General features: G+C 44.6%; 1 protein-coding gene across 6 annotated transcripts in view; it reads left to right on the top strand.

Moving 5' to 3' along the window:
* The window catches only part of ARHGAP24 (Rho GTPase activating protein 24), a 415266-nt gene that overhangs the window by 226841 nt on the left and 163837 nt on the right, over positions 1-24588 (top strand). Inside the window, exon 1 of one of the 6 annotated variants that reach the window (XM_083756504.1) lies at positions 22228-22367. The exons of 4 other annotated variants lie outside the window; for them this stretch is intronic. The gene's annotated coding sequence lies outside the window, so the exon portion shown is untranslated. Of the gene's footprint in view, positions 1-22227; positions 22368-24588 lie in introns of those variants that run through there. One more of the 6 variants, XM_083756505.1, reaches the window with a different exon arrangement.

Raw genomic sequence — 24588 nt, 5'->3', positions numbered from 1 at the left:
GAACCCCCGACAGGTGTCCGTCCAGCTTCTGTTTTGACAGAAGTGAAGGAGAGTCCACCAGCTCCCGAGGTGCTGGATCTATCAAAATTGCAGTTTGCAAAATGAAATGTGTAATTGCCTTGAGACAATTCTTTAGGTAAAGGTAAAGGTAAAGGGACCCCTGACCATTAGGTCCAGTCACGGACGATTCTGGAGTTGCGGCGCTCATCTTGCTTTATTGGCTGAGGGAGCTGGCATACAGCTTCCGGGTCATGTGGCCAGTATGACTAGGCCGCTTCTGGTGAAACCAGAGCAGCGCACGGAAACGCCATTTACCTTCCCGCCGGAGCAGTACCTATTTATCTACTTGCACTTTTTGTGGTGCTTTTGAACTGCTAGGTTGGCAGGAGCAGGGACCGAGCAACGGGAGCTCACCCCATCGTGGGGATTCAAACCAGCGACCTTCTGATCGGCAAGTCCTAGGCTCTGTGGTTTAACCCACAGCACCACCCGCGTTCCTGACAGTTCTTTAGAAGGCAATAAATAAACCAGTGGTGATGATTATAACCTCAGTTCCTTTCCTGGTCAGCCTCTGCCTGCTCAGAACCCATCTGTATATAACAGCAAAGCATCACTTTGCTGTTGTATTTATTCTGCAGTTCATGTGCTATTTGATTTCATGGCTGCCCGTTCACCCATTTGAGAGAGAACTTTCCTTCTGAACGTTCAGCACCCTGCTCCCCTGCTGTAATGGAAATTGACTGAAAACATGCATGATGCTGACGTTTTTATTTTTATCTTCACTCTGTATCCTAATTTCAAAACTGCTGTGTGGTTTTTATTCTGATTGGTGTCTTTAGTCTGAGGTCAGCTCTCTTATTTTGCATTAAAAGACACGAGAGAGCCAGCCGGTAGGCTCCCAAGTTAATAAAAAGGACGAAAATGAAGTAATTGATAAACACATTGTTCACGACACATAGATGCTCTCCTGTGAATTGCATCCAGGTCACGAGCAGCCTTAATACAAGCTGGCAGAATCAGGATCTTGAAGAAGGCAGACAATGTGAAGTCACGAGCAGTTCAGGAAAAGGACAAAGGCACAGACTTGGCTAGAAACCAAACCCACCAATCGGAGGCTAGATAATCTCTTTCTGGGGGAACATGGAGCAGGCAAGAAACAGGGAGAAGGGAACTTGGCAGCAACTGATGTTGGCAGGCTGAATTAGAAGGTGAGCAAAGATAAATTGCAGAGAAACATGACTGGCTGCTGGAACTCCCGACCTCCCTTTTTTTAGAGAACCTGGCTTAGCTATGTATCTATGGGAATGTGATGCACCACCCAAGGCTGGATGCGACTCCCGTAGAACAAAGGAGACTAGACTGATAAGCAGCTCTGAGCTTCAGGTGCTGAACTGAGAAGCTTATGCTAAGGCGAGGGTGTCATGGGGCAGATGGGACCTGTGAATCTGGGAAGGGAGCCCATCCTGGGGAAGGAAAACTCTGATCCGAAACCTCCACTGCCTTGCAGGACATCTTCAGGAGAAGAAAGGGCTAAGGAGTAAACCCTACACAAATCTGGAGTGGAGTCTCTAAGATGGTTGTATGGTGCCTTGCATGCCTCCTTCCGGTAATTCCTGAAGCTAAGCTGATGCCCAACATATTGCTCTGCTTTCCTTTGGACCACATCAGCGAGGCCAAGAGGGGGTTCTTGTTGTCTGGTCATCCTAGGACCTCCATACACACTGCCCAGGCTTGCGCACCAGGGAGGTCACTTCGGTGTTGTTTGACTTCATCCCTAGAGGTACACTCCATTGTCTCTTGAGACCCGTCCTGCCTAGAGTCAGCAAGACGGGACCCTCATCTTCCAACCCTGGTATGATGTTAACAAGGCACCATCCGATGATACACTGAGTTTTCTTTCTTGCACCTTCCCCTTTTCCTTTTGGCATAACACTGAGTCGCCATATCAGGAGCATCAGGAGTTCCCGCGTAGGAAATCATGCCAGTTGTTTTCTTGAAAACCATTTTTGTCTGGAGGAGCCACAGAATTTTAGATATCTGTGCCTCCTACGTGTGCCAGCCATAAACTGTGATGTGACTAGCTCACCCTAAGCGCAGTACACAGGTCACCAGGAAGGAATAGTGTTTAATTTTGCTATTTGTTATTGTTTGTTTCTCATATAACACATGCCCAAGGAGACCTGTCTGCATCTAATAGTGAACTCTGCCTCTAAAAATATGCCTTGTTGATCACCACGTTTATAAACCTTACATCTGCTTGACCTTTCTTCTTAGCCTGATGCTTCCTTTAATAAATCAGTTTTGTTTATTTCCCACTTGTCTGTCTGTGTGTTTCTGGACCCAGTCCTATTTGGCCTAGTTGCTATCTTGGCCTCATACCAGGCTAGACCATTGGTCAATTAACTCAGTACTGACTACTCCGACTTGCATTAGCTTTCTGTGTTTCTAGCAGAAGACTTTTCCAGCTTCTTGGGGTTGGGCTTGGCCTCCTCTGAATACAAACACATGCTCTGCCACTAACCTATGGTCCTTCCCACATATTTTTTGTGTGTGGGATGGGTGAACTTCATCCATATTGTTGTTCAGGGACATAGGAAGCTGCCTTGTACCAGGTCCGATTATCTGCTCTTCTAGCCCAATATTGTCTGGCAGCAGCTCACAATAATCTCAAGTGTTTTTCCTCACACTTGCTTACCTGATCTAGAGATGCCAGGATTGAACCTGGGATCTCCGGGTATAGGGCGGCATATAAATTCAATAAATCGGGTCCTCCCTTAAAGGGGGCACATGTTGCGGTGGGACCTGGCAACCAAACTCTGTGTTGTGGGTGGGTAAGATTTGATAGCCACAACACCCAGTTGGTAGGTCCCTTGATGTAGGGTTTAATCAGGCTAATGGGATGCAGGCTAAAAGGATCAAGTGACTGATATATACCTATGCACGTGACCCAGAGCTTCCTCTTTTGGTGCATGCATCGGAACATCCGCCCACCTCTCCCTACTTTTAGGACTTGTGCGCTTGACCTTGCTATGCCATCGTGTGTCATCTGTCACTGGGACAGGGGCACGGCAGGAATTTTCCCCACTTGGCTGATTGGCTGGTGCCATTTGGGTTTCGACTGCCACGTAGCAAATCGTCACAACTTGTAAGGTTGTGGATAGGCTCTGGTTCAGGTGATAGAGATGGGAGAATGCTCTCGCCATCCCTATGTGAAGGGTATTCCATTAAAGGAATCCAGGGACTCAATGGTTTGGTCAACCCCTGAGAGGGGGTTGTGCCTGTGCCTGAGTCCAGGGGGGCATTTGGGTGGTGGAGATAGCCTGTTCCTGGCTTTCCACTTATCCAGGTTCCACTTATCCTAGGCTGACCTATGTTGATGCCCTGGGTCAGCGCTACCTGCAATGGTGCAGGGAGCTAGTCGAACCAGCGCCTATGTAACCACTCACTTGCTGTAATCAATAAAGTTGTGGTCTAAATTCTGCCCAAAACCAAACCAAAATTTGAGTATTGTTTGAATTTATTTAAGGGGGAGGTTTAAAAGTCTGAGCACGAAAATAAAAAAAACCCTGGGGCCTTGATTCCTTGGTCGCTCCCTAACAGTAGTTGTCAAGGAGAAAAGTTCCAGCCTGTACTTTCCCCTGACATCACAGTACAGAGGTTTTCATTGTATTTTTGAGAATCCAGTTATCTGAGGTCCCCCAGCACCGCAGTCTAGAGTCTTCTCACCAGGTCTGCGCCTGACCCTGTTGCTATGTATCTTACATGATAGATGCTCACATAAAACTCAGCCTCTGAAGCAAAACTGAATGCAGTAGACCCTGCGGCAAAATTTTTTCCAAGTATGCTAAAGGTTGGTGCCATGTCAAGAGCATGACATTTAATGTTTATTTAGATAACCTAGTGAGTCTCATGAGGATTCAGTAAAACAGTGAAGGCCAAGACAGTGAAGGTAGGATCTTGCCAGTCCATGAGTTTCCACTAATTGTGGTAAAGGCCTGATGCATGCCAGATAGAGTGGAAGGAGGAAGTGCAAAATGGCATTGTTGTGCCATTTTTAAAGATTAATCTTGGGTGGCTGGGTTTCTTGCTTGTTTGTTTTGATTGCCAGCAGCTATAAAGCACAGAAATGTTGTCTCCTGCCAGCTCAGGCTGTTTGTGTATTTTCTACTCTTAACTAGCAGTGACTATCCAGGATCTTGACCAAATGCAGTCTCCATCACCTGATCCCTTTCACCAGAGTTGCCCAGAATTGAGCCTGAGACCTTTTGGTATACAAAGGAGTTTCTCTGTTGCTGAGTCAGTTGGTGGCTTCAGTGCACTTGTATTCCAGGGGTACCCTTAAAGGGAATCATAGGCACCCAGATTTTATGGCAGTTTAAGATAAAACCTGCCTGTAAAACTGACTACTCGAGGAAGAGAAAGGAATCCCAGTGGGTCAGAGAGGTAAATAGTCACTGCCATTTGCATTTAAATTAAAAGCCTTGTTTTGAAATCAAGAACTACAGATCTGTGCAGGCAGAGGGATATTATTAAAATGTCATTGCTTAAAATTAGGTCTCATTACGGCGATGACTTTTCCCAATTTAACTTGCTTACAAAAATATTTCCTATTAGTTTGTAGGTGTCCATTAAAACCCTCTTATTTGCAACATTTGCCACGCATCCTTTCTGAAAGCCAAAAAGAGTGGTGGTGATATTTCAGGCCCATTATAGCCTGAGGAAGCGTCTTCCTCAGAGTGTCAAGCAGGCTGCTGTAATCAGCCTCTCTGGAGAATAAGTCAAGCGAAGCTTCTTAGCAATTATATAATTTAAGTGGTCAAGCGAGGGCTCGGGGAGATTGCATTGCAGTGAAACATTTCAGCAAACTTCAGGGCAGCCATTGTGTCCAAAGGAAACATTATTTCAGAAGGCTTTTTTTCATTCTCATGATCCCATTCTTCAAACATAGCAACAGAGAGAGGACTTCTTTTGAGAACCAGGCACATCAGTGTTCGGCGTCTGGGAGCAATGATAAGCCAGAGTGTGGGGTTAAAGAGAGCCACAACTTTCTTGGTAGCAGCACACCTCTGGTTTGGTGTGGGATAGGGCATGGAACCATCCCACCTGCTGGCCGATATCAGTGCCCAGTCCTCCTGTTGAGGAGCTGGCAAGCAAGTAGGTCCCACAGCAGTGACCCTGGCTGAGCATGTGGGAAGCTTTGTGTGGCCAATAGTCAATGACCAAAGGGTTGTTGATTTGTTTTTCATTCTTGTTTTTATAGTGCATCTGGTGTTTCAAATATTGCATTTTTATGTTGTGAACCACCCTGAAATCTGCAAATGAAGGGCGGCATACAAATTTAATAAAGAAGAAGAAGTACAGTGGTACCTTGGTTCTCAAACGCCTTGGTACTCAAACAAATTGGAACCCAAACACTGCAAACCCAGAAGTAAGTGTTCCGGTTTGCGAACTTTTTTCGGAAGCTGAACGTGCTCCGTTTTGAGTGTTACACTTCCGATCTGAAGTGTTACACTTGTTTTGAGTGCCACACTTCTGTTTTTAGTGTTACGCTGAGGTCTGTCTGTTTTTGCTATTTATTTTGTGTTTTTGTTTTTTGCAGTGCTTTTTTTTGTTTTGTGACTATGACTGTGTGGAACCCAGTTCAGCTACTGATTGATTGACTGCAGTGCATTGTTTATTGCTTTCATTTTATGGATCAATGGTCTCGTTAGATAGTACAATTCATGTTAAATTGCTGTTTTAGGGGTTGTTTTTAAAATTCTGGAATGGATTAATCCATTTTGCATTACTTTCTATGGTAAAGCACACCTTGGTTTTGGAATGCTTTGGTTTTGGAACGGACTTCTGGAACAGATTAAGTTTGAGAACCAACGTACCACTGTGATAATAATTATGGGAGTGGTAGTCCAACAATATCTGGATGGCTACATGTTCCCCTGCCCCTGTGTCACAAGGGCCACACTTCTTCCCCCACCCATAAGCTTTTTGGCACCATTGCAAAACCCTGTATGTGGGTCTTCTTATAAGCCATGGATCATGCCCAATTCCCTCACCCACCACAAGAGATGGGGAATATTGCTGCACATCTCACTGTTCGGTGTGATGTCCTAACTGAGCCACAGGAGAACTAATTTTATAACTTATTAAAAATTATTACTTTGGCTTTTCATTCCTATAGATATCTTGAACCACATGTTTGTTTTCATCAGTGAACTGCAGGAAACAGAGGTCCTACTAGCTTCTCGTAACCATCCGTAGGGCATAACTGTGTAACCCCCACAAGCTGGATTCGACATGAATGTAGAAAAGTCTCGAGACTTGGAGCTATCTGATTAGCATCACATCAACACCTTTTAATTTCTGATCTCTCCATTTTATAGACTATTGGCATAATGTGGGGCTGTTAAATGAAGCTGTGTGTGTGTGTGTCTTCAGAGGTCATCTCAGATGGTTGCTCTCTTTTAAAAGTGGGGAAAGAAAAGGGTAACAATTCTTGGAGGTATTTATGTCTTTGATTTTAAAGTCTTTAGTTTTTAAAATAATGACATCTCATCTGGGAATGCTGGCCTGCTTGGTGGTTTGTGCTGATGAAAAGCACAGCTGTGAGCAATGAATGGGATGTGAGGGTGCTTTTAAGGATAATGAATTTGTCTTATTACCATGATGGTTGGAACTCTGTAATAAGACCCATATTGGAGCAGTGCATGTCTGTAACGAAAGCCTTAGGGGTAAGGTTGGTTGGAAATGCAACCACATCAATACGTAGGAAAATGTTGATGGTCCCCAGTGCTGGGTCTTCTGCTACAGGCTCAACAAGCATTCCCTAAATTATACGTCCATCTGTAGGTATATTAGCCCATTTTAATTAAAAGTACATTAGCCTATTTGCAGGGTGGGCAGCATGTTCAGCAATGAGGGACACACTGGAAATAGATATTTGGCTGGACAGCTGCAACTAGATTTGCATATGTAGTTGCAAATAATTGATCTTGTGTACAGGCCATTTGCATAAGCAAAGCTGATGCCAGACGTGTTGTACTAAAATATTCGTCTTCTGAAACTGCTGTTGTCAAGGGTGAAAAAACTCCTATAGCCCTTGGGGGAGAGAAAATGGCGGGGGGGGGGGGAGAGAGACACCTTGATATATGGACTTGCAAGTAATGAGCATGGAGACATGTAATTAATTGGGCTCCCTTTTACATTCTTGTTTCTCAGCTTTCAGTATTTGTGATATTATGTTTTCCAATTGAACTTTGCTGCTGTGTTGGCTATGGATTACCATTTAAAAAGCAGCAACTCCAAAACCCGAGGCTCTCAGAATTTTAAAATGTGCCCATTAGCTATCCAAACAACATGAAGCCTACCTTTCTCTCTGTTTTTCTGTATGGGTCCAGGTTCCATCGTGATTGAGAGAGATGCACAAACCAAAGCAGAGATGTGGGCATACCCACGGAGCAGCAGGCTAAAATCTCAGTGACCTCAGTGAATTGTATGGGATAAAGTTAACAAAATGTAGCCCAGCTGCTTGACAGATACAGGGATATGTGGGATCACACAAATACCATATATAAGCCCCTTGCAAATTTGTTCACTAAGACAGATTGCCACGAGTAGAGAATATGCCACCCATCTTTTTGCCAGACCTCTGTCCTCTGCCACTACCACCATAACTAAAGATAGAAGCTCATTCTATGGTGCTGCTAACCTCAACAAATGCCGAATAAATATTTTGTAATCTTTCCCCGTAAGAGAATTGATCCTTTGTTTCCCGATTTGATCCTTTTACATGGTTTTGTATGTTTTCTGGTATATTATGCTTTGTGATTTGTTGTTACTTTTACTGATTATAGATTGGTAATTCTTTATTGTGGTTGAACTGTTTAATTATTATTTGCTGATGTTTAATTTTACTGTTTGCTATTAGATTCTGATGGATTGTTGAATGCTTCTTTGTTTGATATAAGTTGTTTATTTTAAAGTTATTGTGCCTTTTATATTTGATCAGATTATTACTATTAATGTTTGATGTTTCATTATGTGTTTATGTTTTGGAAGCTTCCCAGAGTGGCTTGGGCAACCCAACCAGATGGACATGGTATAAATGAATTATTATTATTATTATTATTATTATTATTATTATTATTACCATATTGACTAAAGGACTGGAGGAGCAATTTCCCTGCATGAAACGATTATAATGTTTGGGACATTTTAGCTTAGGGAAAAAAGACGGATTGGGGAAATGGCATGATACTCTCCAACTGTAAAGGTAAAGGTAAAGGTACCCCTGCCCGTACGGGCCAGTCTTGACAGACTCTGGGGTTGTGCGCCCATCTCACTCAAGAGGCCAGGGGCCAGCGCTGTCCGGAGACACTTCCGGGTCACGTGGCCAGCGTGACATCGCTGCTCTGGCGAGCCAGAGCTGCACACGGAAACGCCGTTTACCTTCCCGCTGGTAAGCGGTCCCTATTTATCTACTTACACCCGGAGGTGCTTTCGAACTGCTAGGTTGGCAGCGCTGGGACCGAGCAGCGGGAGCGCACCCCGCCGCAGGGATTCGAACCGCCGACCTTTCGATCGGCAAGTCCTAGGCGCTGAGGCTTTAACCCACAGCGCCACCTGCGTCCCTACTCTCCAACTGTACTATACATTTAAAGCAATATTTAAATCACTGTAAACAGCTATGCTTTCCCCCAAAGAATCATGGCAACTTCAGTTTGTTACGAATGCTGAGATTTGTTAGGAGAGCCCTATTTCCCTCATAGAGCTACAGTTCCCTGGGAAAAGGTGTTTACTGTTTAAAACACTCTGAGAAATGTAGCTCTTTGAGGAGGGCATGGGGGTTTCCTAACCACTCTCAGCACCCTTAGCAGACTAGTTCCTAGGATTCTTTGTGGGGGAAACACAACAGTACAAGACTATTTTAAACGTATAGTGCAGATGGTGTCGAAAAAGTGGACATAGAGATATTTCCTCCCCCCCCCCATAAAACTAGAAGTGGGTGCCAACCAATTAAGCTGACCAAAGGAGATGTTTCTTCACAATGTGCATAGTCTTTTTCTTCTTCTCTTCTTCTTTGGCGATCACTCATAGTCGAGTAAGATTGTCTTCCATAAACACGGTTTTAACAATGAGTCCGTAAGTGACTATGGAGGCCAATTCTGGATCCACACATCCTCCCACAGTGGGGACATTGGTTTCCAGGTGGTAGTTGATCACGGTGTGGATTTGCCAAGCGTGTCTTCCTCTTAGCATGTTTCTCCCTTGTGTTCTGAGTTCAAGTGTCTTCAAAGTCCATGACACCTTTGGTAAAGGCTGTTCTCCAACTGGAGCACTCGCAGGCAAGTGTTTCCCAGTTGTCGGTGTTTATACTACATTTTTAAAGATTTGCCTTGAGACAGTCTTTAAACCTCTTTAGTTGACCACCAGCATTACGCTTTCCATTTTAAAGTTTGGAATAGAGTAGTTGCTTTAGAAGACGACCTTCAGTCATCCGCACAACATGACCAGTCCAACGAAGTTGATGTTGAAGAGTCATTGCTTCAACACTGGTGATCTTTGCTTCTTGATAAAACTATGGGATTCATGGTCACAAGTTGTGGCAATGTGATGGCTAGTAGCTTGCACAACTTTTTAAGTGGGTTAGACACATTCACAGAGATCCAAACTATCAGCAACTACAGTATTAACTAATATTGCTATGTGCAAACAGTCATGCCTCTGAATATGAGTTTCTGGGAGACATCAGTGTGAGAGAGCAGTTGCCTTCATGCCCTGATTTTGGACTTTTTATAGGCATCTGATTGGCTGCTACAGGAATTAGGGCACTGGATAGACAGGCCCTTTGACCTGATCCAGCCGACATTTAAAATGGATGAAATGTAAATGCAAAAACATCTGACGAAGTTCCATTTGATGAAGTGGGCTCTAGTTTGCAAAGGGCGATACTCGGAATAACAAGTTTGTTAGTCTCTCAAGGTGCCGCGTGACTCTGGGTTGTTTTCGCTGCGACAGAATAACCCAGCTAAGCCTCTGAAAATTGCGAAAGGGTGTTTTTTTGCAGTTCTGGGAAGGAAAACATTGATCAATTCTTATCCACCCAGTAAGGCCACAAATTACCGGGGCCTCCGCATGTGCTAAAATGACTGGCCTGCCGCTAAGCACATTCACTGATTGAATTAGAACTTCTTCCTAATGGCAGGAAACTGCCTGAAAGCAAGCGAGCAATTTCTGCACACCACATTTCCCACACCTAAAGGGTTATACCTTTTTACCATTTTTTAAGCAAAATGATTAAGTAGTAGCTGTTTAATGACTTCAAATACCACTAAAATAAACAGCTGTTCCCCGTGCATCCTAGATGATAAAGCCTATTAGCTCAACGACTCGTGGCAAAGTGATTAGATTCACTTGAGTACTAATGGAATAACTGGGGAACCACAGACAGGCAGGGCTGTGCACCAATCCAGGCCGGAGGAAACCAATATAAGGGATGGCTTTTCCATTGCAGCAGACTCTGCTCAAAACCCATTAGGAGTTGTTGTCATACCACTGGTAAGCTGCAGACGTGGGCATGTGACCCATTTGCTGCTTGACGCAGCTACCCCTGATCTTGGAGATTGTCATGCCTATAGCCCATGGCAGCCCTATCCTCCATGAATTTGCTAGTCCTCTTTTAAAGCTATCTAAGCAAGCTATTGGGACGCGGGTGGCACTGTGGGTTAAACCACAGAGCCTAGGACTTGCCGATCAGAAGGTCGGCGGTTCGAATCCCCACGACGTTTAGCAGCATAGTCCTAACCACGTGTACTGAAAAATAGGTTTGACTGAATTAAATGGTCCTTACTGTCAGGTAAATGGGGTTAGGATAGGAGACTATGGAGAAATGCATGCCCAAAATGTGTTTTTTAGGGGGGAAATGGTTACAAAATGTGTGTGCACAGTAATTTTGATACAGAAAAAAAGAAACCAGGATGGAAAATACAATTAATTAAGTATCTGTGAAACCAACACAGAATGAAAATAGGCTTATCTAGTCATCCCTTTATAATGCCTTTAACTTTTCTGAACATATATTACGCAGTTTTCTGTCTTTTTCCATTCTCTCTCACACAGGCAGTGTTGTGTTTTGTTTTAAAATCAAAGCTCTGGGATATTGCTTGCCCTCTGCAAACCTTGCTTAACAACTTCATTTCTAAGCACTGCCAAAGAAGACTGCTGTTGCATTACATGATGAGTCGGTGGTATTAAAAGATACACAGAAGCTCATAAAAGGAAAATGTACACAATCGATGGAGTGCTTTCCCAGGCTGTGATGTTGCGATTGATCCGAAGTAATTTGATTTTGACCTTTTTCATCCTGCACTGAGATCAACCTTTCTGATACCATTAACCAGAGGCAGCAGTGGTTTGAGCCCAGCCCTTTTAGCAGTGGGCATGCTATTGATTCAGAGCAGAGAGCAAAGCTGCTGGCATCAAACTCTTTTTGCGCTCAAAAGTTGTGAGTTTTTAAATATATGTTCTTCTGTCACTCATGAGATTCTTTCAGTTCTAGTCTGATTTCTGTTTTTAATACTAAGTGGACTCTTTGGTTCCTACCCCACTTCAGCACATCAGGCCGCCACAAGTCATCACCGAAACAAGCTAAGCGTGGACTGCTTGTGGGATGTAATTCACTGGGAGCAGTCAAATACAACATTCCTTGTTTTCCTAGAGTGGGCATGCAACATAGCTGTCAACCGTCCCTTATTTGGTGGGAAACTCCCTTATCCCAACGCCGTGTCCTGCTGCTGTCCCATATTGATGATGTCCCTTAAATTTCCCGGGTTTCAGAGGAAGCAGCTCCTCTCCCTCCCTCCCTGCCGGCCAGGGAGGAGGGAGGCTCCAACTGTGTTGCTTGGCTGCGTTGCTCACCCAATAAGGAGTCTAAGAACAACTGGGGGGTTGAGCTTGCATGCCTTGTGCCGATCAAATCGGCCGCGTTGCCTGGGGACTCGCCTTTGCTCAGCGCTTCCCAGCAGAGAGGTGACGGTGGTTTTCTTTGCTGCATCCCCTTTGCCGGGTTGCTGCGCTGTGGGAACCACCGCTTGAGGCTTCGTTTGGCTGCTGGCTGGGCTTTTGCCTTTGGCTCGGAGGGGCTCAGAAGTTGAACATACCTGTGCCCGAAAAACCCCTTATTTTGGCTGCTGATCCCTTATTTTCAAGACTGCTGGTCCCTTATTTTCAAATCTGTAAGTTGACAGCTATGCCATATAAGGGAATGTTTGATCCAGCCCGTCAAAACTTCCTGTTCCTCCTGGCCTGGAGCATTCTTCCTTGCATGTGACTAGTGGGTGGGCGTGACCTTTCCAGACCTGGTAAAAGGCCAACTCTTCCCTCTCTTTTCCATCTTCCTTTTGTCCTGTGAACTACTGGACTGCTAGTCTGCAGTCACTAGGTAAATCTCCCTTATGGAGTATACCTGTTTGTAGATGTTTGAAACTTTAATCCTGAAGCCTGCCTTCAGGCATCACACTGTGCTCTGCCTGATCGTGAGTAAACTTTCTTTTTGTTACTTATGAATAAGACTGCGGTGTCTTTATTCTTTTAGGAGGGATTCAAGGGGTCTTACCAGGAAAATATTAGAACACATTTCAATCTGGACAAGCCAGACTGAATTGTGTATTGTCTTAAGAAACTCACACACGAGTTTGCAACTAGTTTTCTGCTGTGTAAAAGCGAATGCACTCTGCTAAGTACAATCATACCTTGGGTTAAAGTAGCCTCAGGTTGAGCATTTTCAGGTTGCGTTCCGTGGCGACCCGGAAGTAACGGAACGGGTTACTTCCGGGTTTCGACACTTGCACATGCTTAGACGCTCAAAATGGCGTACTGAGCAGAAGTGGTGAATCGCGACCCGCGCACGCACAGACGCGGGTTGCATTCTGCTCAGGATGTGAACGGGGCTCCGGAACGGATCCTGTTCGCATCCAGAGGTACCACTGTAAAGGAACTTGCTAGTGCAAGTTAGGAAGGATATCAATAGACAATATATCCTCTCCTGCCACCCTGAACATTCCCACATTGCTGACCCTCTAAGGCGACTTATTGGAGGTTCCTAGCTTTGTCGCTTTTCTGGGGCTGAAGAGTAGAGACTTGCAAAGCACCTCATCCTCAAATTACCGGCTGACCTATGAGGCAAGGGAGGCACACTCTGTACTTCTTTGAGGAAAAGGCTGGTACTGGGATGGTTTTTGTCTGTGTCATTGTCTGTGTTTATGTGGTTCTTTCTTATATCATATGGATATATTATATGGCTTCTTATATGGGCCTTTTAAATATCATTTTAATTTGCATAGTGTTTTGTTACATTTTAAAGATGGTCTTTTCTGTGTTGTTAGCTTTTTCTATTTTCTCTTTGTACACCACACTGAGTCCTGGATTGGGAAAAAGGTGGGGGGAAATAATAATAATAATAATAATAATAATAATAATAATAATAATAATAATACAGTGGTACCTCAGGTTACAGACACTTCAGGTTACAGACTCTGCTAACCCAGAAATAGTACCTCAGGTTAAGAACTTTGCTTCAGGATGAGAACAGAAATTGCGCGGCGGCAGCAGGAGGCCCCATTAGCTAAAGTGGTGCTTCAGGTTAAGAACAGTTTCAGGTTAAGAACAGACCTCCGGAACGAATTAAGTTCTTAACCTGAGGTACCACTGTAATAATAATAATAATAATAATAATACACACCCATGTCCTTCATTTTTGAGCCTCATAGTCCCTAATTAAACTTTTTGCACTTTATCTCATAAACTGATTTTCTACCCCGAAGACATTTCAGCTCCTTTTTGACACCCAGGTCTGTGTCCACTTCCTGCAGAGTCCCTCTGACCCCAACTGGGCCAACAGCAACCACTCTGGGAAACTCTGGCATGGGCAATACTGAGCTTGATAGACCCATGGTCTGCCTTGGTAGAAGCCCGCTCCCGGTGTTCCTATGAATTCAGCTGAGTGTTTCTCTTTCCCTCCCTCCCTTTCTCTCTTGCAGTCACACATTACTCTGAGCTGCTGAGAGCACCAGCAGTCATTAAGACCAACAGAAAATGACAAATTGAGGTTGTCTGTGCCAAGTCACTTGAGTTGTGACAAGCCAAATAAACATTAGGAAGCTTTCCAAGAAATGAAAAACCAACACAACTGATTTTTATTTTTCTTCTAAGGAAAAGAGGAAAAATAAACTCTGTGCTGTGTTCTAGAATGCCTCGCTCGCTTTCACACTTTGGAAAATTTCATTCTGGTGTTAAATCACGCGCACAGAATATTTCAGATGGGTTGGTTTAGTTTAAGGGAAAGGAGATGGGGAAGGGGGGGAGCTTATAAATATTTTAAGGGTGAGGATTTTGGTTCCATAGGCAAGATTTGTTTACAAAAGCCTTGAAGAAAATCATTGCACCACTGCCACCTCCATTTCACATTTCCCTTAATTAACTCTGGCTATGATAAGCAGCTGTGGTTGTGGGCAGTCACAACATCTTTCGCAGCAGTTGCTGACAAAGATAATTCAGGTTTTGATGGCGTTAGCCATTAGCTAAAATATTGCCGCCCATCCCCTGCACTACACCTCATAACAGGAAGACGATAAAGATTGTCTCCATGTCATCTTAAAGATGGATCATCTTACAAGTAAACAGTTCAGTCTGTGGGGATGTCAAGCATCGCCAGTTTCTGTGGCTGTCTGATCAGCATCCCAATTCGACAAGCGAGCGCACTGTTTGAATCCCCAAGAATTAGGGAATTAGTATTGTCACTTTCATGGGAAGTGTCTGGAGACCTGTGTGGTGGAGCAAGTTTGCAGCAGCTCAGATGCTAGCAGGAGACCATTTTGGCTGACATGTTGGGAGGGAGGAGGGTTAGACAATCCTCAACACACATTGAAAGAATGCTTGGATGGGTGTTGTGGGACTTCACAGGCTAGCCATGTCTTTCCCTTAACTTGTGACACACACAGTGGCTGCACTGAGATCTCTTTCCATCAGACACACACACACACACACACACACACACACACACACACACACATGGCTGTCTTACCCATAGGCACTAGGGGTGCAGGGCACTCAGGCGCCGGGCTCTCAGGGGTGCCAGGCTGAGAGTCCGGGTCCCAAGAGTTGAGTCCGGGGAAGAGCCCGCCTGTCGGTTGGAGCGCTGCGGTGGGCTCTTCTGCTGTGGGCAGCTCTGCGCCACGAGAACAGGGGTGACCAAGCCATTGAGACGCTGAGGCGGGCGGGCGGCTCTGACCTCCTGCATGCCTAGGACTGGGCAACGGGGGGGGGGGCACTGGGTGGATCTTTGCAACCCGGCACCACATATGCCTAAGCACACACACACACACACACACACACACACACAAACACAAACAAACAACCACTTTGCAGACTTTTCTCTGAATATTCTCTACCAGTTTCTTGTGGCAACTGCCATTCTACTGGCATCTGCAATATCCCAGAGTCCTGTTGGGTCCTGGGCATTTTGGAGGATGCAAAATGCTGGTCAGGCTGCCAGCACAGTTGCTATTGATTGTGTTCTACCTCCACTGTTGGAGGCACTGCGCCTCTGTAGCTGGGAATCTGAAGTTGCGAGAGTGCTGTTGTACTCAGGTCCTGTTTTCAGGCTTCCTGTATGCATCTGGGTGGCCATTATGTGTCGTGGCCTGGCTGGATGCTGAGGAGTGGTGGGAGGCACCAGTTGGTGGCTGGAGAGGAGGGAGACCAAGAGGCAGAGATGAGGCTGGCTGCTGAAGAATCCAGGGAGTCTTCCCATCCTGCTGCGGCCAGCTCCCCTCCTCCCCCGGTCTCCAAGGGAGGAATGAAGAGTGTGGAGCAATGAGAGACAAGACGAAGGAGCCTCAGGTTGCTGAGGGAGGACCTGGGGAAAGAGCCCTAGAGAGTGATGGGAAAGCGGGGACCTTCAGTCCTCACAGCCACCTCACTGGGGCAAGACCTACTGGGAAGAGTTGTTGTGATCACTAGGCCTGTACTGTTACCTTGAATAAAGAACTCTGACACCGGGTGTTTTATTGCTGTCCTGCTCCTGACACTATGGGAACAGGATGCTAGATTAGATGGGCCATTGGCCTTGATCCAGCAGGGACGCTTCTTATATTCTTGAACACAACCCCAGATGTGGTATGATAGCCATCTTCAAGTATTCCATGGAAGATGGAGCAAGCTTGTTTTGTCCTGCACTGGAGGCTAGGGCCTGAACCAATGGCTTCAAGTTACAAGAAAGGAGATTCTGCCTAAAGATCAGGCAGAACTTTCTGACCTTGAGAGCTGTTTGACAGTGGAATGGTCTCCCTTGGAAGGTTCTGGACGCTCCTTCCTTGGAGGTTTTTGAGCAGAAGTTGGATGGCCATCTGTCAGGAATGCTTTGGCTGAGATTGCAGGAGGTTGGACTAGACTCAGGCTTGAGGTCCCTTCCAATTCTACAGTTCTGCGATTCTGTGAAACCTTGGGAGTAATTGTGACGAACAGATTATGCTAGTAGGACTGCAAGAAGTTTTGTAAGGTGGATTATTTGCAATAATGCAAGAAAGACTAGGAAGAGATTTATTAGTTAAGGGCAATTAAATGTAATATAAAATTAAGATATGCAGACTAAGTGATAAAGAACAGAAAACCATCAGAGGTGTTGACAGAAGTCTAAAATATTGTATACGATGAAAAAGTGTGCTGTATGACTGTTGGAACTTATTTGGTAAAAAACAATAAAAATACTAAAAATAAAAGAAAAAAGAAACAGTTGTGGAGTTTGTCCTCCTCCTGGAAATGTTTGGTGAAATGACCCTCCCAGTTTCTTTGCCGACAAATAAGAGTGGTCAATTTTGAGAGAACCTTGGGAGTGGGTTACAGCTACAGCCACAGCTAATGCTGAGCCTCATCCTTAAGAAACAGTTGTGGAAACCTTCGAAACTTGCGAGATCAGAGATTCTTAGAAGACTGGAGTAAATATATGAACTATTTGAAAAGTAATTGTGACCAACAGATTACGCTAGTAGGACTGCAAGAAGTTTTGTAAGGTGGATTATTTGAAACAATGCAAGAAAGACTAGGAAGAGATTTATTAGTTAAGGACAATTAAATGTAATATAAAATTAAGAAATGCAGAATAAGTGATAAAGAACGGAAAATCATCAGAGGTGTTGGCAGAAGTCTAAAATATTGTATACGATGAAAAATTATGTTGTACTTAAAATTATGTTGTACTTAAAAAAGAAACAGTTGTGGAGTTTATCCTCCTCCTGGAAATGTTTAGTGAAATTATCCTCCCAGTTTCTTTGCCCACAAATAAGAGTGGTCAATTTTGAGAGGTTATTTTGCACTTTAAAAGTGCTGTACAAACGGTGCTGAGAATGAAAAAGCCTGCAAACCTTCTCCCCGGCTGTCATATAAACCATAACATCATGTCTGTGTTTATTTTAAATTGTTATACATATATACTGTGACTTTTGGTTGTGCATTGGGAAGCAGGGCCAAGCTTCACATTTTGAGCCAATGCTTCCCCTACTTCCCTCTGGAGAATTCAGGTTCCCCTTCCATCCTCAGGCTACCACAGATGCTGATCAACTGCAGGAGTGCAGGTGTGTCCATGGAGTTGAATGCAGGGACACTTCACATGTTCTGGCTTAGCACGGGTCCCCAGAGTGCTCTCTTTTCTCTAAAAAGCAGGTTCTAGCTGTATGTGAACTACAGATGTTTGGACTGGGTTCTGGTTATGAAAGTGTGTGGGAATCAGCTAGATTTCTTTTATGGCTGAGAACTTGGATACATTCACCATTGTGTTTGGCAGGAATTGAGGAGAGGGAGTTCCAGCAGATGAAGGGGAAAGGGCTGTTTCCCATTATGAAGAATAATTAACACATCAGTAAAGGTACACAGGGATGCAAAAGCAACTTGTATGTGAAGAAGCACTTGCTTTCCATCCAGCTACTTGGCAGACAAAATTAATAGCTAGGAGATACAAATGACATAGGCGTGGAAAGGTCCATAGTGGCAGAGCACATGAATATGCATAGACATAACAGTGTGGTGTAGTGGTTCAGAGCAGTGGACTCGTAATCTGGTGAACCGGGTTCGCTTCCCCGCTCCTCCACATGCAGCTGCTGGGTGACCTTGGGCTACTCATACTTCTCTGAAGTCTCTCAGCCTCACTCACCTCACAGAGTGTTTGTTGTGGGGGAGGAAGGGAAAGGAGATTGTTAGATTCCATAATTAAACTATGCACTATGTGAAGAAATCCAACCTTTAGTCTGCCCTGGATCTCGCCACATTCCCAACAATAACAAAAACTAAAAGACTCTTAACCTCTGGGTTGTGGGTTCAAATCCCACGTTGGGTGAAAGATTGCAGGGGGTTGAACTAGATGACCTTCATGGTCCCTTCTCACTTTAAAGTCTGTTATTCTGTAATAAAGGTTGCCAGGCTACAGCTCCCATCATCCCTAACTGCTAGCCATGCTACCTTGAACTGGAGGGAATGTTCCCCACCCATGCCCCATTCATGTGTTATGTCTGTGCCTAGATGTCCACAGATCCTCAGTGGCCACAGCAAGAGGATTTGATTTCACTTACCTATTGTCAGAAAACCATCTTGGTCATGGACATACAAGCAGGTTTTTCTACAGGGGAAGGTAAAACAATGCATTTTCCAGAAGACAGGCCAAGAAATGTTATAATTTAGAATCCCACCAGCTAAGATGTCAGAGTAATAGCTGAACATGAGAAGTGGTATGATTTACAGCTCACTCGAGAACTCTGAATCAATGAAAATAATGGGCAAGTTGGATAATATAATTATCTACCATGCCGTCTATGCCAAAAAGAGAGAGAGGGTTGGTTTCACCTCCCATTTTATTTAGAAAACATATGTTCCAGATTCAAGCATATGATGACGAACTGGCAACTGAAATCAGTCTTTGAAAAACCTGCTGGACTGGGCAGAACAAACGACAGCGAGTCTGCCATTCAAACAAATATAACCTCTGTCGTTCAGTAAAAGCCAAAAAAGCTTGGACAAGTGCAATAAAACCAAGCGTCATTTAGTCTCTCTTAGATGTCATTAAATTTTATGTAAATTCTGCAAAAGGCCCCAACTGTGCCTTTGCCATGTGAGCAGATTGCTGATTGGTCTCATTACGAAGTCCTAGGGAGCACTTGGAGATCATCTCAGGCACATCTGCTTATGCCATAGATGTGGCTGGTCCACCATTAGTGGAATGTGATTTGGGACATCTGATTCAGGGCATCTGCCAGGTTCTTTAGCATCTCATATTCTTAAAAGAGCATCTTTCTCATCTTTGTGGCAGCAGGGAGAAGCTTAAAAATGCAAAGACCATTTTCATTCCCACTGCACACCCATGTGAAGTGTAATGTACCTTAGAAATTGTAACAAGCCCATTTTTAAAAAAACAAAAACCAACAACCAAAAAAATCAATCCACTTAAGTTCTGTGAATGAGCACTGAAAGATGATTGGGATTGACAACAGCTCCATTCAATTATACTAGCAAGATGGCCATCAAATAGGTGGAATTTGTGGGGTGGGGGTGGGAGGAAACCAGTGATGTGCAAACTCCCTGTGGCCCAAATAGCATCATCATCAAACAATCGGGGGGGGGGGGGGATGAGGTTGCATTGTTTTGACAGTTCTAAACTGGCTCGTAGTGCTTTTGCACACATGCGTCTTTGCCCTGCTTCTTGGGAATTGTTGCCTGCAGAGGTAGGCAACCTTGCAATCTTCCCTTTCTTTCTTTCCGTGGATGCTGAGAGTCGCCGTACCAGGCTCCATGCCTGGCTGCTTGCATATGCTCCATATTTACAAACATGGAGCCCCATGTGGAGAAGGAGAAAGTGGAGCTAGCATGTCCCCTGACAGCAGGCAGAGCCATCTGCCAGATGGGTGATGACTGCTGCTTTTGAGGAGGCCCCTGTTGCTGCAGTTTGGCACTTTATTCCTAATCCTCCCTCCAAGAGGAGAAGCACTCATTTGAAACTCGCAGTCAGCCAGCATCCATTTCATCCTCCACGTCACAATACCTTAGGGACAGTAATGAACTAAAGATTGAGAACTCACCAAGAAGACTGTGAATGTTCAGTTTCCACCCTCCTTCATCAGGACTTGGATTCATCTAAACAAAGGTCAATTAAAGATTTGGAGTAGGGGTAGCTCTAAGGGCCTGTTTTCCAGCCCATGAGCATTATTTTTCCTGACCAAAAATTGTCTGGAGAGTTTGTCATTCATGAGGATCCTACCCCATATAGTTGGGTTTGGGGTTGTTGTCTCCGCTCCCCACTCCCCAATGTGTGTTTTCTTTTAGCAAGGTCACATTACCATGATTCATGCACCCTGCTATTTAAAGGTAAAGGACTCCCGGATGGTTAAGTCCAGTCAAAGGCGACTATGGGGTTGTGGCGCTCATCTCGCTTTCAGGCCGAGGGAGCCGGCGTTTGTCCACAGACAGCTTTCCGGGTCATGTGGCCAGCTTCTGGCGCAATGCAACACTGTGATGTAAGCCAGAGCGCACAGAAACGCCGTTTACCTTCCCGACACATTTATCTACCTGCACTGGCATGCTTTCGAACTGCTAGGTTGGCAGGAGCTGGGACAGAGCTCACCCCATCCCGGGGATTTGAACCACCAACCTTCTGATTGGCAAGCCCAAGAGACTCAGTGGTTTAGACCACAGCGCCACTATTTGCTCTAAGGGTTGTGGGTAAGGGCGCTCCATTCATTTATGTAACTTACATTCCTGCTTACAAGAATATCAAGTCACTTACTGCCGTTGGGAGAAACCCATGCAGACTAAGTAATCAACTTCTTCGCATGTGCCGACAATGGCAGCTGCCTGGTCTGAGTGTTGACCAGGCAGGTGCAAAGGCAAAAAATGGGAAAAGGTCTTGTTTTAAATTGTGAGTACAGTGGTACCTCGGGTTAAGTACTTAATTTGGTCCGGAGTTCCGTTCTTAACCTGAACCTGTTCTTAACCTGAAGCACCACTTTAGCTAATGGGGCCTCCTGCTGCCGCCGCGCCGCCAGAGCACATTTTCTGTTCTCATCCTGAAGCAAAGTTCTTAACCTGAAGCACTATTTCTGGGTTAGCGGAGTCTGTAACCTGAAGCATATGTAACCTGAAGCGTATGTAACCCAAGGTACCACTGTAATAATTTCAGGACAAATAGCTCACCTCATGGTGTTGTATCGCGAGTAGGGAAAATTCTTACCTTGTGTGTTGTGGTGGTCAGAGTGTCCCTGGGTGATACTAGGTCTCTCTCTCTCTCTCTCTCTCTCTCTCTCTCTCTCTCTCTCTCTGCCTGGCCTACCTCACAGGGGTTTTGTGAGGGTGAAACCAGGATGGGATGTTGCAAAACTATTCATGTCACCATAACCTCCTTGGAAGAATGGTGGGATATAAACATAATTTAGAAAAGTAAAAATGTTAATGTTACAAACCAGTTAAATTCATAGGAATACATAAGGGAACATAGGAAACCAGATACTGAGCATCTCCAGTGGAAATATAGCTAGAATGATAGGCAGGGAAATTCACTATTTTGTGCTATCAGTCCATGCACTAAGTGCTGCTAGGCATCATGCCTGGAGGTCATGTTTTCTTTTTTAAAAAGTTGCCGTTAGCCAAGGATGGAGAACCTGTGGCCCTCCAGATGTTGGACTCAAAATACTATCCACTTCCAACCAATATTCAGAGATTCTGGGAGTTGTAGTCCAACATCTAGAAGCCACAAGTTTCCCATCCCTGCCCGAGGCTGTCAATCCCTGTGGCTGCTGTAATGTAACCCGAGCAGAAGGGAAGGGGCTGCTGAAAAGGTTTCCTAGGCCAAGTAGGTCTGCAACCTGCAAGCAAGAACCTATTTTCTGCTCAGAAGAACTGGGTTTGCCTGCAGCTGGAGCTCCAGTAAAAGCCCTATAAAGTGCATTACTAAATTAGCAATATTTACAACTTTCATGCATTCCTCTAATTTATTTATAGCACAAAATTCCTTCTTCTTCTTTCCCCCTTAAAGTCATGGGAGAGTAGATGTTGGCTCAGCCATAAGAGGAGGAAGAAATGGGTTATTTCCCCAACGGCCCCTCAGTGTTTAAAATAAATAGTAACTATAGTGGCTTAGATCCAACTACATTTTTTTTAAGGAGGGAAAAACACACACACAGAGGGAGAGAGCGAGAGAGAGAGAGATTGCTGTGCCCCAGCTTGTCAGTTCAGCAAATCAAGGCATTTCATTTGAGCTGAATGGTGATGTTTAGGTAAGCAAGACTCTGTGCTGGAGAAATACCTATGAAGAGACTGTCAGACCCATTAACACCAAGGTACCTTTATTTTATGTTTTTATTGCCACTTAATCATATCAGGGGAGCCGTGATCAGGTTGAATTCTCGTGCTGTTTTTCACCATCTCTGCTCGGTTTTATGAACGGCTATTCATGTTAGCTTCCTTATAGGCAGAAGACTTTTCTGTAGAATTGTGTGTGTGTTTGAAAAAGAGACAGAGTTGTGTGTGTGTGTTAAAGGAGTGCTGGTTTGGTTTGGTTTTCATACTGGATAAGGCTTGGGTCTGTGCAGAAATTGCACTCATCTGCAGGTGGTGAAAAAATGGACTTGCAAGTCTGGTTGTTGCAAGACTTTTTTTTCTATCCTGCAGCATGCTTGAATCTGGGCAGGCATGCAAAGTTCATCTCTGTTAAGATTGGATGTCTGGATGAACAACTGTGGACGCAGAATGGCTCAGCAGATGTATGAACTACTTGCTATGTTAATTCCTTAACAGTATGCATTACAGCTGCCCTTTATGTCATGCCTGCCCGGAGACTCTGTTAAGGAGTTGTGCTTGAGAGACGATGATATGGGAATTCTAATTTGGCACACAGTTTCTGGCACTCACTGCAGCTTTGGCGTTGCCTTGCATTTGCCGTGTTTACCCCAGCACAGGCATGGTGTTCAAAGAAGTTTTTAAATTTGGCATAAAAGGTAAAGGGACCCCTGACCATTAGGTCCAGTCGTGACCGACTCTGGGGTTGCGCGCTCATCTCGCTCTATAGGCCGAGGGAGCCGGCGTTTGTCCGCAGACAGCTTCTGGGTCATGTGGCCAGCATGACTAAGCCGCTTCTGGTGAGCCAGAGCAGCTCAGGGAAATGCCATTTACCTTCCCGCCAGAGTGGTACCTATTTATCTACTTGCACTTTTACATGCTTTCGAACTGCTAGGTTGACAGGAGCAGGGACTGAGCAATGGGAGCTCACTCTGCCCTGGGGATTCGAACCGCCGACCTTCTGATCGGCAAGTCCTAGGCTCTGTGGTTTAACCCACAGCACCACTGCATCCCTTTAAAATTGGCATAGATCTCCCTAAATTAGAACCATAGTTACATAGGGGAAGGAGAACCACCAGAGATGGCAATCCTGTAGAGCTAAATTGGCTGGTTCCATCTATCCCTCTTGCTGCCTACAGCTGCCATTTGCTCAGCTACCACAAGAATTGATTATGTGCTCATTGCAAGGCTGTGTTTGTTTAGCCAGCAACGGAAATGTACAGAGCACTTTTGGCTGCAGTCATAACTTATATTGCACATATCACCTACTTGCTCTTACACTTATTTTACAAAGATCACACTGCCCAGAACACTGCTTTGTATTTCTGGGGGTGCAATTACAAATCAATTTCTAAAAGTGTTTTAATCCTCGCTTGCTTCATTTTCTCCAATTAAGTGCCATTTGAATTCAGTGCACTGAGTCAGAGAAAACTCTCTTTCCTCCTTTTTCTCATCTCTTTCTTTGCCCTTTGGAATTTATCTAATCATCTTAAATCCCAGAAGATACAGCTCAGTGCAGAATTCATCCAAATTTAACTGAACGCTGCCACTAAGTACATGGTGTGTTTCTTTAGACCTAAAGGTGTGCCATCTGATGCCATGATTTGTTTTTTATGGGGTTGCAATGTGAACTTCCCAGCATCTGAATGCAAATTTGGCCACTGAGCTGTTGCCCACCTGTAACTCCATCCCACTCTATCATGCATGCTTCCTGAGCTTGTCGAAAAGACTCCTGCTGGCAACTCACCTTGTTGCATATTGCAATAAATTTGCCCAAATAAACAATTCCCACTGGATTGCACACACACAATATTTTCTCATTTAAAGCAGCAATGGAGGGAGGAGAACTTTTCATTTATTTTAAACATGCACGCCTGGCAGTAGGTAACCTAAGGGGATGTTTGGTGCAGGCTGCACACTCTCAGTGAATAGCACATGAATCATTGGGCCTTCTTCTTTGGCCTGAGACATCCATTGATGATATTGTTTCATTAACTTGCCTGTAAGGCATTACAGGGAAAATCAACAAGTTAGCTAGTGGACCACAAAAAGGATGCTCATAAAATAGATACTGCAGATATGCCAGACAAGTAGAATATTTTCTTTCCAGTGTACAGCACAGTATTCTTTGGATTCCAGTATTTCCCAGAGGCACCTTCTGCAATCAGGGAAGTGTCCCACAAAGCAATGATGCAATATATATCTTTCTTTTTAAATATACAT

Source organism: Podarcis gaigeae (assembly GCF_964106915.1).
Source record: "Podarcis gaigeae genome assembly, chromosome: 9".
Taxonomy (NCBI): domain Eukaryota; kingdom Metazoa; phylum Chordata; class Lepidosauria; order Squamata; family Lacertidae; genus Podarcis; species Podarcis gaigeae.
Note: the sequence above shows the minus strand (reverse complement) of the source record. Positions and strands in the feature narration are given on the sequence as shown.